Source organism: Seriola aureovittata, chromosome 2 (assembly GCF_021018895.1).
Source record: "Seriola aureovittata isolate HTS-2021-v1 ecotype China chromosome 2, ASM2101889v1, whole genome shotgun sequence".
NCBI classification, from domain to species: Eukaryota; Metazoa; Chordata; class Actinopteri; order Carangiformes; family Carangidae; genus Seriola; species Seriola aureovittata.
The window spans coordinates 8275684-8290827 of NC_079365.1; the positions used below are offsets into that span (position 1 = coordinate 8275684).

Sequence of the window (15144 nt, forward strand, 5' to 3'; positions counted from 1 at the left end):
AAACTGAGCAGCCAAGGAGTGCGGTTCCCAGGAGGTTGCGGAGTGAGAGTTGTGTATAGATTGGAAAGGGTGCTGTCAACAGAGACGAGCCTTTTGCCCTGACACATGACCTGACTTCTTCCGGGTCATGTCGCGATAGCCTTCCTGAAGGTTGTTCAGAGTGCCAGTGGTGTTTCACATGACCTCCAACACAACACATTCCTCAGCATTAATATCATGAAGCCCTCTTCCTTTCCATCTCTTTCTCATAGTCACACTGACATACCACACTTGCCCACTCACAGTCTGCTTACATCACATCCGATCATGTCAGTCCAACCACATAGACAGAGAGTGTCGCTTGTGGCTGTTTGATGTGTGAACATTAGACTGGGGTGGGGTTAGTGTCAACAGCTGAGTCATGGGGGTTAATGGAGACGATGGTGAGCACAGAGAGTCTTAAATGCAGTGCTCTCTTTCTTCAGCCACGCGTGACTGAAGATCATCATCATTAGAGCTGATGGGATGCAGCTATGAGCTCATCATGAAGAGTTGATGGTGCTCATTTGTCATGTCTATGAAGAGAAATAACTCATTCACTCTAGAAAAGTGTCAGGCTGTGAAACACATCAGGTTGTTGTCGATATTCAGTGTTTATACAGAGGATGCTGTTTTTCCTTCAAAAGGTAGAAAAAAGTAGTTGGCTCTTCTACTCTGAGTCTGCACGACGTGTACAATCTTCTGTCATGTTATATGTAATTTTATATCATAAAAGTTTTCTACATCATGATATACAGTGGGACATTTTCTGGAAATTCAACTGAAAATTTGTTTAGAGGTAAAACAAATGTTCGCTTTAAGCTAATTCCATGAAATACATCTGACAAAACAAGGTACTTCTTCACACTGATGCTAAATGCTGTGAATCCATTATTGCCATCGAAACTGTCCAGCTGTAATAATAAGCCACAAGCCAATCAGTGAATGCAGCTCCTCTGATGTGATGATTTACTGTATTCTCTCTTTTATATCATAGTAAAGTTAATATGAACTGTGGGTCAGACATAAAGGCTGTAATAGATAACTCTTACTATTACATTTTGTAGAAAAAATCACTCATTGCTTTATTGAGAATGGAGAAAATAATCTGCAGATTAATATATAATTATTTAATTAATGTTTAATTGCTACCCTGTTTAGAAATAGAATAGATAGAAATAAAATTTTAACAACTTAATAAATTAATTAAAAAAGAATTTCAATAAAAGTGAATAAATGCAAATAATTTCAATATCACAACAAATATAATACAGTCACAGCAACATATGGGAAAGAAAAACTGACAAAAGTTTTGTTTCTAACAAAAAAGTAGGGTAACATTGTAGTCTTCTATCACACTACCTTTGATGACATACTATCTTACATTGGATCGGAGTAATTCATCTATGAATAATCTTTGTTTATTTATCATCTATTTCTGTCAACATGTGACCTCGGTTGGTTCTTATTATCTCAACCACGTTGCATTTTAGTCTGATCCCAGACACGCAGAAAGCCTTTGAACCTCTCAGTGAACCCCGACTCAGTGTTCAACTCTCAGCGGATACACTGGGAGTTGTGTGTCGGCCCATTAGGGCAGACTGGGGGTATTCAAAGGGTGGACTGAGGTCACGTGATGGGTTCCCACAGCTCAGAAACTCTGCTTCCCTAAAGCTACGACAGGAAGCTGAGTTTAGGGACAGACTAATGGACAATCATTATGCTTTCTGGCTCCGTTTACTCTCATTTGTTCCACTAGTGTGAGAACATGGAGCCTCCAGCCCCCCGGCACAGAAGGACAGTGATATCTGCACTTTGTACATTATGGTGCACAAGTGATAGGCTATTTTCCCATTTCTTGGCTTTTATTCATTTTAATTCATCCTCTGGTTGAGCCATTTCCCCAGCTGTCCTGCTCTGCTCAGTCTCCAGGTCTCTACTCTATCTCTTAATTCCCCTCTGTTTGGTGGAACTGAATGAAGCACTGAGAAGCACACAGGAATTAAAAAACTGCACTGACAAAGTTTCCTCCACTAAAATGTCTGTGTCTTTGAAGCAAAAAATCGCATTCATTCGGTACTGCGACAAGATAATGTTAAAAATGCATGCATATGGAGAGGTGGCATTGATGAAGGCGGCTAATCAAAGCATGTTTTTATTCAAACTCAGGACAACTTTTACCTCCTCTGCTCTCTTTCTTCTGAAGTTAGATAACCCAATATTGTTTGTTGCAATGGCTGACAGCATTCTGTCTTCCTGTCTCAGCACCTGTCCAGTCTGACTCAAATGGGCCAGAATGGATAGAAGAAAGAATGGGACACAGGCAATATGGCTGCAATTGTTAAAGTATGCTTGAGAGACAGCCAAAAGAGACAGACCCACCAAACTGGGCCAAAAGAGAGCTCTCTGAATGGTGTGTGCATGATGTGTGTGTATTTAGGGGGCAGCAAGGATGGGAGATGTCAACATTTTTCCTTCAGTCTGCCCATCTCCATTTGCATAATTTCCATTCCCCACGAGCAACAAAGAAAGGGACGAGATACTCATACAAAACCCGAATTGACGAGGGAACAATGGTGGCCTGAAGGGTCATTTTGAGGGGGGGCTTAAATTTCCTAAATCATCATTTAATATTTTGTCAGGCCAGTTTTGGAAAACACTATTTTGCCAAAGCTCAGTCAGACCTCTGCTTTGTCTGATTTGATGAGCAAACTACATTCAATTCAAATAGTTCTCACAAAATCAAAAAAGAAAAAAAAACAAACAATGCCTTTCATTTTACTTGTGTCGCTGTGAGCCAAAAATGAGCAGCAACAGATAAAGGCAGAGGATGGTGGACATATCGATGATTAATGTTCATCCTCACAAAGTTGAGTTTGAGATGCATCATTTGCTTACGAGAACAACCCCCATGCCACATCAAAAGAGTGGACAAACAAAGTTCACAGTCCAAGAAACTACAGCTACATCAAAAGCACCTATGTTCATATTTAACTGGAAAACTTCACAAACCATAGCCCAATATATAAAGAGGGACACTGGAGAAATAGAAATGCAGATTGTTGAGGTTTTTTCAATTCAAAGTTTTGTGAAAGGTCTGATAGTAACCGGGCACACGGCTGGCAGAGGGGCAGGTGTAGTGAGTGAGAGGGCCGATGTGAGGGCGAATGAGCGTGCAGGCAGGCAAAGATGGATGATGGATGGTGTTGATACAGGAGGCAGCAGCCCTGCTTTATCTAGGCAGCACAAGCCAGACCTGCCGGGGTGATGGGTGGGCTGTCAGCCCTTTGTTTATGGACCACCACCCATCTCCCATCTTCTATATGCCCCAAAAGCGTAGATCACTCAAAAATAGCTACTACTTCACCGTTCTTTGTCCCTCCATCTCTGAATCTCTTCCTTTTTCATTTTCCTCTCTTACAAATGGCATTTTGTCTCCCCAAGTTTCTTTCAGCTGTACAGTAGGAAAAGAAGAGCTATAAAATTGTCAACTTCTCTCCACTGGTTGGACAAAATGTGGATGTGGAAAAATAAATATTACATTAATTGTAATAATTTCAACTGTTGATAATGGAACGTGTCTCCCAGACATTTATGTCCACGGAGGAGGAAAGACAAGAAAGAGAGGAGGGGAAGAAGAGACAGAGCAGAGGGAAGAAGTGAACCTAATCCAACCATATCCCCACGAGTTGCACGCTTCCAATTAACGACTGGTTGGTTTATCAGTCTCCGACGGATGATTGCTGTTTTTAATCATTTTCTTTCTCTACACGGTTTCTTCCACTCTATCAGTTCTTCCCACTCTTATCATCTAACCCCCTCCTTGCGCTGTCTCGCTTTCCTCCCCATCTCTGTTCAGCGCTGCCTCCGTTTCATCATGTTTCCCATGCAGCCATACTCTCACGCTGTGTCCAGCATTAGAGCCTGGTCTGTATGTTAAATCAAAACTTTCATGTGTGAGTTTAAAATCTGCCTATGGTTCTTCTTTGACCACTGACACAGCACCTTCCACAGTGAATTATCTGAGTCCACATACCATCTGAATTAAAACGCCAAAACTATTGTGTGATCAAGAAACAACAACATTTGCCAGAACAATAGAGACACTGCAGTCAAACCAAATAATGAGACAGAGATGCATTCACCGACCCACCGCACTGGAAGTTAGATAAAGTTAGAGTCTTTGGTTCAGGGCGACAGAGGATATGTTCAGGCCTTTTCTCCTGACTCATCCAGCAACAGCTGTAGTCCTACAAAAATAATTAAATAAATAAATGAATAAATAAAAATCAACAAACACCTCTTCTTTCACCTGCCTTTGTTAGTGTGATTGATTTGGAGACCTGAAATGTGCTTGTCACATTGATCGATCTGTCCACTTGATCGGGGGGGGGGGCTTTATCCCTCCGCCCGTTGGCATGGTAATAAATGAGGGGTGACGGGCTGTTGACGGAGCAGCAGTTATGGCTTCTTTAATTTACCCAACGTCTCACACTGACAGAGACTCATAACAAGGTGACACGGTGCTATAATGGTTACGCTCAGTCACCTCTTGTCGGGCGGGGAGAGGGAGTGGGGGTGGAGTTGTATGATATGTGTGGATTTTGGGGTGTGTGTGTGTGTGTGTGTGTACAGGCTCACTGATTTGATGTTGCCTCTCCTCCCTCTGGTCAAGGTGTTATTGAGAGTGGGACTGTTATCTCTGTCCATGAGGTCGCCCGCTGCCTCACTAACGGGAGTACACCAGCCCTACCAATCCCAGGGAGCCGAGCAGCGTGTCCGGGTGGATCGTTTCTAGCCACATCCTCCTGGGTGGGCTATAACTCATCTCCAGATGGGGAAAGGGCCTTATCTCAGTCCCCCTCCACAGGCTTGCCCCTCGCCTGCTCTGTCTTTGGGAAAAGATTTTCTGGTGCCCCGGTGTGTGAGTTATGGTTGGGGTTAAGGGGACTGAATACGCCTGTCTGTTTGGGTTGTCTTTGATAATCTATGTCTGTATGGGCAGAGGAATGTGAGGATGTATGTGTGCTCATTTATACAGTATGTGCATGTCTGCATAACTGAGATTTATTTAACATGCAAACAAGTTGTGTATGCTCGTCTTAATGTATTATATCCCATAAGGTGAAACACTATTGTCATAAGTTATTTAATCATGTGAAGGGCATCGTTACAGTTGCATCTGAGTCCCCCCCCCCTTCTATGCACACGTACACACGCCCCTCCACCCACCTACCCCATCCACGCCGCCTCTCTCTGTCATCTCAGCCTATCAATCAAAAATGTATTAAGTCCGGAGTCGGGCCGATCAAAGGCAGAATTCCTGGGAGGAGAGCAGATAAGCCCTATCTCATTAATAAGTGCTTTACCATTGCAGGGGCCCGCGCGCCTCGCCACACCCTGCCTGCCTCCCTTTGATATCTAATTATCCATCCGTTTCATTCTGTCAGAGAGGGAGGAGAGGAACGACTCACAGTGTCATCGCAAGCAAATACTCTTGCGTGTGTGTGTGTCTATGTGTATCAGGATCTGGGCAAGGGGCTGCTCCAAAACATCATGACATGCAGCACATCCAAATGTGCAGAGAGTGGCACATGTAAACAAATGCAAATAAGATGTTCTTGCAAAGGCAACTGGGCCCACGTTTGTATGGCACCCCTCCTGAAAAGCTGTCATGCATACAGTGTGAGCCTGAGATGGAGAGAGGGATCTATTTTACAGAGTGTAACGCTAACAGCCAACTGCAGTTTAGACTCTGAGGTGGCTTACAAATCAACCTTTTAACAATCTGTAGGGGCAATGAGCTCTGGGAGTGCTCCAAAGAGCTGAATACGGATAAGATAGTGGTGGGTGAGGAGAGAAACAAGATATTAAAACATCAAGGTAAGATACTGAGGAGAGGGGACAATGGAAGGAGTGCAAGGGTTAAGAGGATTTTTAAGAAATGCTGGGTTAAGACTGATGGACAAAAGCAGAAGAAGAAATGAAGAAGGAGGGGAGAGACAGACAGGAGAAATGAGAGAATGGGAAAAAGGAGAGAGAGAAAGAGCAGGGCATTCTTTTCCCTTCTCTCCTTGGTTTTCTGTAAGAGTAGCTCAGGAAGATAAGGCTAAAAGGTCCGTCAGTCTGTTGTGGAACAATCCGTTCTGTGTCTCTCCCCTTTCTCTCTCTCTCTCTCTCAAGATACTGCCTTTCTCTCTGTCTAATGGCACAACTCAGATTTCTAGTGATGCCTCTTGTGATATGGCTCATCTCTGGTGGCATGGTTTACTGACATCAGTTGTCCAATACAATATACTCACATCCCATAAAGAGCAAACCAGCCACAAGTCTAACGTGACAAAAAACATTTTTCAAACACTTTTTCTCTTTAAAGAACAAACCTTCAATACATCTAATATGCAAACCAGTGTCATTTATTGATATAAAGTACAACTATTCAAAGCTACAATAAAGGGCTGAAATTATGTCTTCATTTAACCGAGCTGTTCAAACCCTCGTCCCTAATCGCTCAAAGCAGAGCTCGGAAACAAACACAAACCAAGGAGGATTTGGAAGAACAAAACAGACACAAAATACAGACCCACATGCCTCACAAAGACTCCAAAGTCTGCCTCCCAATCCCATGTCCTCTTTTAAAAAGAGACCTTCATCTCTTGCCGTTCCTGTTATGAAGAGACTTTCTTCAAGAGGAGAAAGGAAGCATGTCAAAGACATGGGTCACAATGTTTACAAAGACGACTTTTAATCCAACCACAGCATCCCCGTGCTTTTATTTCCTGTTTCATGGGATTAAAATGAAATAAAACATAATAAAAAGCTAAATTAATTTATGGCTGAATAACTTATTTTTCTGTTTTAAAGGGATGGGTTTAAAGACTGAGAGGGAATCTACAAAGGAAATAATAGTAGTCAAAGAACTAAATTAGTTTCTTAGACTTTAAAATGTATTTTGTGTTTTTTAAAGGAATTTTTTTGATGCAAATCCAGCAAACAATGCCCAACAATCACTGAATATTATCCAAAAAGACTTCACAAAGTCTCAGTTCTTTCTATTCAAAAGCAGTAGCCCACATCCCACAATCTGAAGTTAAGACGGTAGTTAATCAGCAAATAATCAGCTGCTCTCTCTCTGCCTCTCTTTCACTACTTCTCTCTTCAGCTTTCTCTGTTTCTGTTTCTGACCTGTTGTGAAGCTGCCTGAGGGTTTGAATAACTGTCTGGTGCCAGGCTGCCTCACCCCAAGGCCTTGTGGGAGATGAAGAAGAGGTCAGTAGAGGGGGGTGGGGGGTGGGGTCTCTGTGAGTGAGTGAGTCTTGTGTGTGTGTGTGTGTGTGTGTGTGTGTGTGTGTGTGTGTGTGTGTATGTGTGTGTGTGTGTGTGTGTGTGTGTTCATATGAAGGTCTACGCCCTTGGCTGATGCTCTTCATCAGCCTTAACAGACGGATACATGGTAAGGCAGAGAAATGGGAAAAGTGTATCTATGGAAAGACGTAGGAATAGGTGGAAAGAGAGACGAGTGTATTGCAGTCATGAGACCCTGAAGAATACACAACAGAGCGCAAACAGTAGCAGAAAATCATGTGAAAAAGATGCCAAATTGGCTACAGGATTTTACAGGATATATTTGGCTCTATTCTCAGACCACCGACAGATGCACAGTAGTAAAACTAATCTGAATCCAATTTGGATTCCATCCACACCGGTACATCCTAAAATTTAAAGCAAAGCAAATTTTGACACAATACTTTTACAGCAACTTAAAAAGTACTTAAGACAATTATATAACAAAACGCAAAAAGAACAAGACTGCAGTTGCAACAACTGTCAGGCAACCTCTTCACCTAGCTAATACCTTGGCCTTGCAGCACTACTGGGTGTGAGAGAACACCTCAGACCCACAAGCAGATGAAAGAGAGGTCAACCTGCTGGAATGAACCTCCTTTAGGGCTGACCAGGGCTAGAGGGGCTGCCTGCCTGGGTGGCACTGCCTACACCCCCAGATGAAGCGGTCTGGTTGTGATTTGGTTCAGTGGACGCTAAGACACAGAAGACTCTTCCTTCGTTTTCTCTTTTGTTCCCAGGATGCCTTGGCTAACGTGGGTTGGGAAGGGGTGACAGAGAGGTCAGGGGGGCTCCAGTTGACTGTGCCCTGAGGGGGAATCCTGGGGAGGGATAGTAGAGTGGTAGTTGGGGGGGGGGGGGGGGGGGGGGGGGGGGGGGGTATCCCTCAGGAGCTTGGCCCCTCCCAAATCAAAACAAACAAACAGAGTGGCCCTCTGATCTAATCTGCCTGGACTAAAGCCCTCCAAACAGACTGCTTGAAGCAGCTACTACACTCAATGGCGGCTTTTCCTTTTCCCTCAAAAAAAAAAAAAAGAAGCACTGTAACTACAATAACTGCATTTTACAGTATCTATCCATTGTGAGTTAACAGGTACGGTCGGATGAAACTCATTCATATGAATTCAATGGAGACACTGGGGGTTAGTTGCAATATTCTCTGCTTTGACCTAAGCCCTGACTTCTAAAGACTGGATGAAGACACAGGACACTATCACTGTAAGCCATGAATATATATGCTATATATATTTACTGACATCCAGTCGTGCTTGTGCACAGGGGAAGGGAACAGTATCAGGATTCTTCTAAGGCGACTGCCTGGGACAGCCAACTTGTATGGCTCTTTGAATTCTCACCATAAACATTCCTTCTGTTTCTGTGCTCTGAGGCTTTGCTATGGTTTAAACAGTAGACTAAACTTCTCACTGGCTAACTGTTACCCCAACACAATGCTAAACAAATTCCTCTTCCTCAGCGGCGCAGCCACCAATTGCAGCGTGGCCTTCTGTCAGCTGACCAGCGAGAGAAGATGAGGGTGAGATTAGACCAATCAGGGGTCAGGCTGAGGTTATCACAACCACTCCAAAACTAAAACAGATGGAGAGTGGAGTGCAGCACGACTCAACATCTACTGTTGGGCCCATATCTTTAGGCCATGTATTCTCCTGCTCCACTGGACTGGAAGAATGTCAGACTTAGTTTTGGTTTTGAATTCTGGGTCATGTTGCCTTAACAAAATAGTGTGTGGATCAGCGACTCCGAAGCGCATGATGCGACACATGATAAGATGTGTAAATCTTACACAGGGGTTAAAGCTCTCTGTCCCTTAAGGGGCTAAATGTGACATAGAAACAAAAAAAAGATGCTAAATAAAGCCCACACACCAACCTATTCAAATGTTCGACTGAGTCACTAACTGACTGAGTGATGATGTTACACCCTTGATCTGTGGCTAAGTGTTTGAGTTCCCCTTAGGTCTTTGCTCTTTCTAAATGATTTGGTGCAAACAAGCAGTGTTGCCAACTTAGCACCTTTGTTGCTAGATTAACCAACGTTTTACACTCCTATAGTGACTTAAAAAAAAAAAAGAAAAAAAAAAAAGCACCCAACAACAAATTTAGTAACTTTTTAGAAAAACCTGAGCTACTTTCCATAGAACATAGTCACCAGTATTGCCTCACATGTGGAGGTCGGGCTTTCCCTCTGCAGACACACCTCTCTGTGCTGGCCGCACGGCAGCTGATGTGAGTGAGCTTCTCATGTGCTAACTTACATAGATATAAAATGAGGATTTTAGTAGTGCAGAGCAGCAGCTAGAAATGGCTTGGAAGTGTCTGGTGGTTAACATGTAGTCTTAACAGGCCATGTTTCAGTCACTATTTCATACTTGTTCCTTTGTCCGATAACAGAAACAGAAAAAGACGTAAATAAGCTTTATTGGAAATTCGACAGTTAAAATACAGCCATATAGTACGTTTTGACCTAGTCTTACTTTTGTATCAACACAATACAAAACTCTACTCTTATTCTACGCAGACCTGTCTAAATCTGGCCTTTTGGGAGTACAAATAAAAACTTGTCCAGTTTGCCCCAAATATCATTCCTGTCGTCTGTCAGTCTGCTCTCTCTTTTTTCCCCACTTTGTCTATTTTTGTATAATTGTTTGCTTGTTTTTTTCATTATCTCCCCATCTGGAATTCAACTCCCTGCTGTGATAAACATTAGGCCCCTCTCAGTCTCTTTCTCCTTCTTTCTCTCTCCAACTCCTTGCACCTAGATGAGATGTAATTGTGATTAACAGCGCCGTGACAAGAGGACACAAGACTTTCGTCATGATGAAAAAACAAACAAACAATAACGACAAGATAAAATGATGGAAATATGCACAACATCTTATCACAGATGTTAATTGTTTCCGTGTGGGAGGGGAGGGTGGCTGAGGGGAGGAGCGGTTCACGTGAGGGAGGGAAAGAGGAACTTGAGAACATCCTCCTTCTGACTTTGGCCTGTGCCTGACTTTAGAGCTAAGCCCTCTCTCAAGAGAAGGTCAACACCAGGTTCAACTTTTCACCTCAGCAGCCTGAGAGAACACACTAAATACCAAGGATTACACCACGGTGCGCTGCAATATCTCATAGCCTCCCACTGCATTTCAGAACAGACCTACACTTCAAAACCACAAAATTCAATAATGCACTTTTAATATAAAGTAAATGCCACAACAATGTGTCTGTTGCCATAGAGTTAGACACACTTGGTATAAATTCGACAGAAAATATGAGTGCATGTGCTGGATAAGCCATGGCATAAATGTGCCTTAATATTATTATGAATATGGAACATGTGCAACAGCGGTAATTAAAAATTTATGCAGGTTGCATTTTTTCAGTCAGATTACTTAAATTCAGTAACACTCATGAATTCACAGCAAGTAAGCAGAACATCAAAGGTAACACGAAAGCATCATGCCAACCTACTGCAGTGAGGGGACGAGTGAGGAGACCACAGTGGCAGGGAGTTGGTGACCCTTAATTTGACATTGGGTACCATGTTTAGTGGTGCAGTCTATACTTGTCTGTGTGTGTGTGTGCATATTCATATGTGTGTGTGTGTGTGTGTGTGTGTGTGTGTGTGTGTGTGTGTGTGTGTGTGTGTGTGTGTGTATGTTTGAGTGTGTGGGCATGGCGTTGTCAGCGTTGGTCAGGTGTAACTGAACAGACAGAAAGACAGACAAGCAGGCGGCCGGCTGGCGTCAGCGGCCACACGCCTGTCACGACACACCACACGCCGAGCAGCCACATACCGCAGCACCCACACTGCGTACACACAATGAGCGCTCAGTCCCCCGCATCACGCACCAGCGGCAACAGCAATGTGAAATATTCACACAGGGACAAAAGGTAGAGAGACGGGCGGGGGAGGGGGGAGACCTGGGAGGTGAGGACAGAGGAAAGGGCTCAAATAAAGTGGGGCTGTAATGGAAGGAGTGAAATGAAATTATAACTTTTGACAAACTTGAGAGTTCAAACACAAGTCTCACTGCACAGCTGACTGAGAGCAGGAATCTGAGCAGGAGAGAATCATCGTGCCCGGCTGTTTCAAAATGCAACATTAATTTTGAGATTTGCTTTGATGAAAAACTGTCAAAATATTGTATAATCAGAAAAACGTAATTGGCCATAAACAGCCTTTCTCAGAAGAATTTACAGCTAATTTTACTTTCTTCTAATCTATTGCAAGAATCATAAGTAGAGCAGAAACAATCCACTGATTAGTTGACCTATAGTAAATTAATCGTTACCATTTTTCATGAATGAATAATTGTTTAAGTTGCATATAAAGAAAAGATTCTAGCTTCTCAAATATGATTATTTGCTGCTCCTTTCTCTTTTGCATTATTGCAAACTGAATCACTGACTGGGTTGGACTGAGTTTAGACTGATTTGTTCTCTGTGATGAGTAATGAGTTCACAGTGTCACTTTAAGCTCTTGAAACTTGGGTGTTTATCACTATTGACTGACATTTTGTAAATAAAACACAAATACATTAATCACAGCATATTCAAATAAAAGAATATCAATAAACAATTATGAAATTAATACTTAGGTCCAGCACTAGTTACAACTTTAATTCAGTCACTTCCTCAAAATATTGCAGTATTTTCCATGTGGAACTTTTTAGGTAAAATATTTCCTTTTAAAATTTAATTTCAACAATGTAATACAGGACAAAAATACAATGTTTCTTTGCTTTATATGAACTGGAAAAATTGAAAAGATCCTCGGAAAAAATCTATTAACCTACAGTAGTCAATCCTGACTGTGGGACCTGAGCACTTGCAGATGTTTTACAGCTCTCTCCCGCCCTCTGGTGGAGTAGAAGGAGACCTACATTAAGTCCCTGCTCTAGCTGCACAAACTCCTTATTAAACTTCCTTTGGCTTAGACTGACCTGATGTTTCAAACCTTGTGGGGCTCTGGGGAATGAACAGCAGAGATATTACTCTCAGCCATGTGTGAAGAAGTCGCTTGAGCATTTTCTACAAGCAGGGCCGAATGGAGTACAGTGGGGCCCTCTCAAGCTGCTGCCGACACCCTGAGCCGCGCACATCTGGTGTTAATCATCAAAGCTTACACAAACACACTATACACACACATACAAAGAGACAGACACACACTTCTGCAAAGATCCCCTTAAGAAAATCCCTCTCAACTCCTGAACTTCCGACATGACTGGGGTCAACACTCTCGCCCTGGATCTATTAGTACACATGCCAAAGCCGTGTAATAAGAGCTGGTGAGTTGTTACAGTACAAGGAGTTCTCACACACACACACACACACCATACATTTTAGGTTCACTGCATATGGGCAAATACAACACATAACTACCCATGCATACATAAACACACATTCAAATGAGGGTATAGCGGGGGGCAGAGAAAATGAAACTATGTGTTCTATTGTCTGTTAATAATATGAAGACTATATCATACCAGTCACTGACCACATTCATGGTGACTATACCACGGACTCAACATTCTTACAGCTCAAAAGGCAGAGCTCCAAATTTTACAAAGGCAGGTTATGTCTAGGGTTTAAACTTTGACTTGTGCTCTTCTACTTAACAATGAAGCTTTGCACTATAGAAAACAAGAGGAAAAGCAAACACCACAAAATGCATCAATAAACTTCAACAGAAAGAGTGAAATGAAAACAAAAAAGAGACTCCAAATGCCATATCTGGCAATTACATACTTAATTGGGCATCCTTCTGTGAATTTAACAACTGCATTATGCCATGAAAGGAATTAAGAAAAAAGGTAGCAATCCAACAATAAAAAGGTCAACCCATGTGTTGATCTTTTGTGGTGATTATATGTTATTGTAATTTTTTTTTTTTACACTTTTATTATTATGGTCTGATGAGCCTATAAGATATAAATGTGTATGTGTTGAATATTAGCTGAACTTTAATTTTATTAAGTGTCTGGCTAATTAGACCTCGGCTCAGCTTGAAGTTTCATGGAGCTATGAAGTGAATTATATTATGACACCATGCTCTTTATACTAATAAGAATGATAAAGGTGCATTTCTTTCACCATCCAGGTTAAACCAAGCAAAGGAGAAGAGTGGGGAGGTGTCAATATGCATTTTTTCACTGAAGACATTTTGGCATGTCACAGAAGAGAAAACGCAGGTGTAAATAAATACAAAAATGAACGATGGCTTAAGTCCATTTAGCTGCTTCAGTTTCAGTGTCTTGGTATAGTTCATGCTGGCTTACTGTCATGATTTACTGGGATACTTGAATAGGACAGCGCCATCATCAATGTTATTAGTATCACAGGTGAATTTCTTACTATGACAATTTGAAAAGAACCACAGTCTGTGAAGGCCAACAGAGCCAACAGAGTCCAGGGACGACATATAATCAGCCAGTCAAGTGAAATCACCTGAGGGTGTGCCATGGGTGTTCAGGTTTTTAATAAAGGCTTTATATTAAAACACATCAGCAGACTTACTGCTGAGAATAAAAAGACCATAAGTACAGTTTGTTGCTTTCTTTCTATCTAACCCAATTTTTTTTTTGAGGCACAGCACCCAGATGGCATTTATTGAAAGAGAACAAGTAACTGATATCTTTATGACTAGATTAGTAATTAGTTAATCATTTTGGACTTAATTTGGGATAATCTGTCAACAGTGATTTTTCCATCTTCATTGACAAGGGCACGAAAAATTATTAAACTTGCTGCAAATGATGCTGCAGTCCTGTACTACTACTGTACTGTATATTTATGTTCCTGAGCTTATGGGAATCACAGCGTCAGCACTTGGGAAAAATAGACATACCTCCGTCCACACGTTTAATCGACTGACTTTAAAACTGCATTGGCTCCGTTTCACCTGCTTCTGGTCTTCCTTCCCCAGGTGAGGACCAGGTGGCTCTGGTTCAGTGGGCGGTATCCTGTAAACAAACAGTTTACTGACCCATGAGGACGCCTACATTGGGCTACACGTACAGCAGTGATGGCATACAGATAAATAAGAAGTCAATATAATAATACAATCATAATGTGTCAAGCTAACTAACTTTTTTAATAATTCGGACCTGTTTTTTTGTGGTAAAACTTCAACATAAGTTCGTCTGTGTAGCTTGCTAGCTTGTGCGGGATTGACGTTAAGTTAGCTAACGCTGGTTCGGGATAGTTTTGCTTCACGCCGCTCTTTCTTGGAGGTGAAGACGTTTGCTCGTGTCTCCCTCCTGATAGTGATCTCGCTTGTAAAGGTGAAACATACAGTTTGAAAAATAATAACAATAAAGCATAAATCTTAGATTTGTGGGGCATGTTAAATTATTTTTCGACGAAAGCGTCTTTACCTCGGGTTGTCAGCGCAACAAACCGCAGTGAGCTCACTGCTGCCCCCTGTGGTCAACAAACCGCGGTGAGCTCACTGCTGCCCCTTGTGGTCAACAAACCGCGGTGAGCTCACTGCTGCCCCCTGTGGTCAACAAACCGCGGTGAGCTCACTGCTGCCCCCTGTGGTCAACAAACCGCAGTGAGCTCACTGCTGCCCCCTGTGGTCAACAACCCGCAGTGAGCTCACTGCTGCCCCCTGTGGTCAACAAACCGCAGTGAGCTCACTGCTGCCCCTTGTGGTCAACAAACCGCGGTGAGCTCACTGCTGCCCCCTGTGGTCAACAAACCGCAGTGAGCTCACTGCTGCCCCCTGTGGTCAACAAACCGAACATGTTCCTCTTTACACCTGCTGTCGTTA

The 15144-nt window shown here is 42.6% G+C and overlaps 1 long non-coding RNA gene across 2 annotated transcripts; it reads right to left on the bottom strand.

The window, feature by feature from the left end:
* Positions 1–9848: 9848 nt before the first annotated feature.
* On the bottom strand, positions 9849–14826 carry LOC130187653 (uncharacterized). 2 transcript variants are annotated; one of them, XR_008830489.1, is made up of 3 exons: positions 14747–14826; positions 14218–14332; positions 9849–10134 (listed from the first exon to the last, which is right to left on the bottom strand). It is a non-coding gene; the product is annotated as an uncharacterized LOC130187653 (long non-coding RNA). The 2 variants fall into 2 exon arrangements; XR_008830488.1 differs by lacking the exon at positions 14747–14826 and adding an exon at positions 14477–14715.
* Positions 14827–15144: the final 318 nt, after the last annotated feature.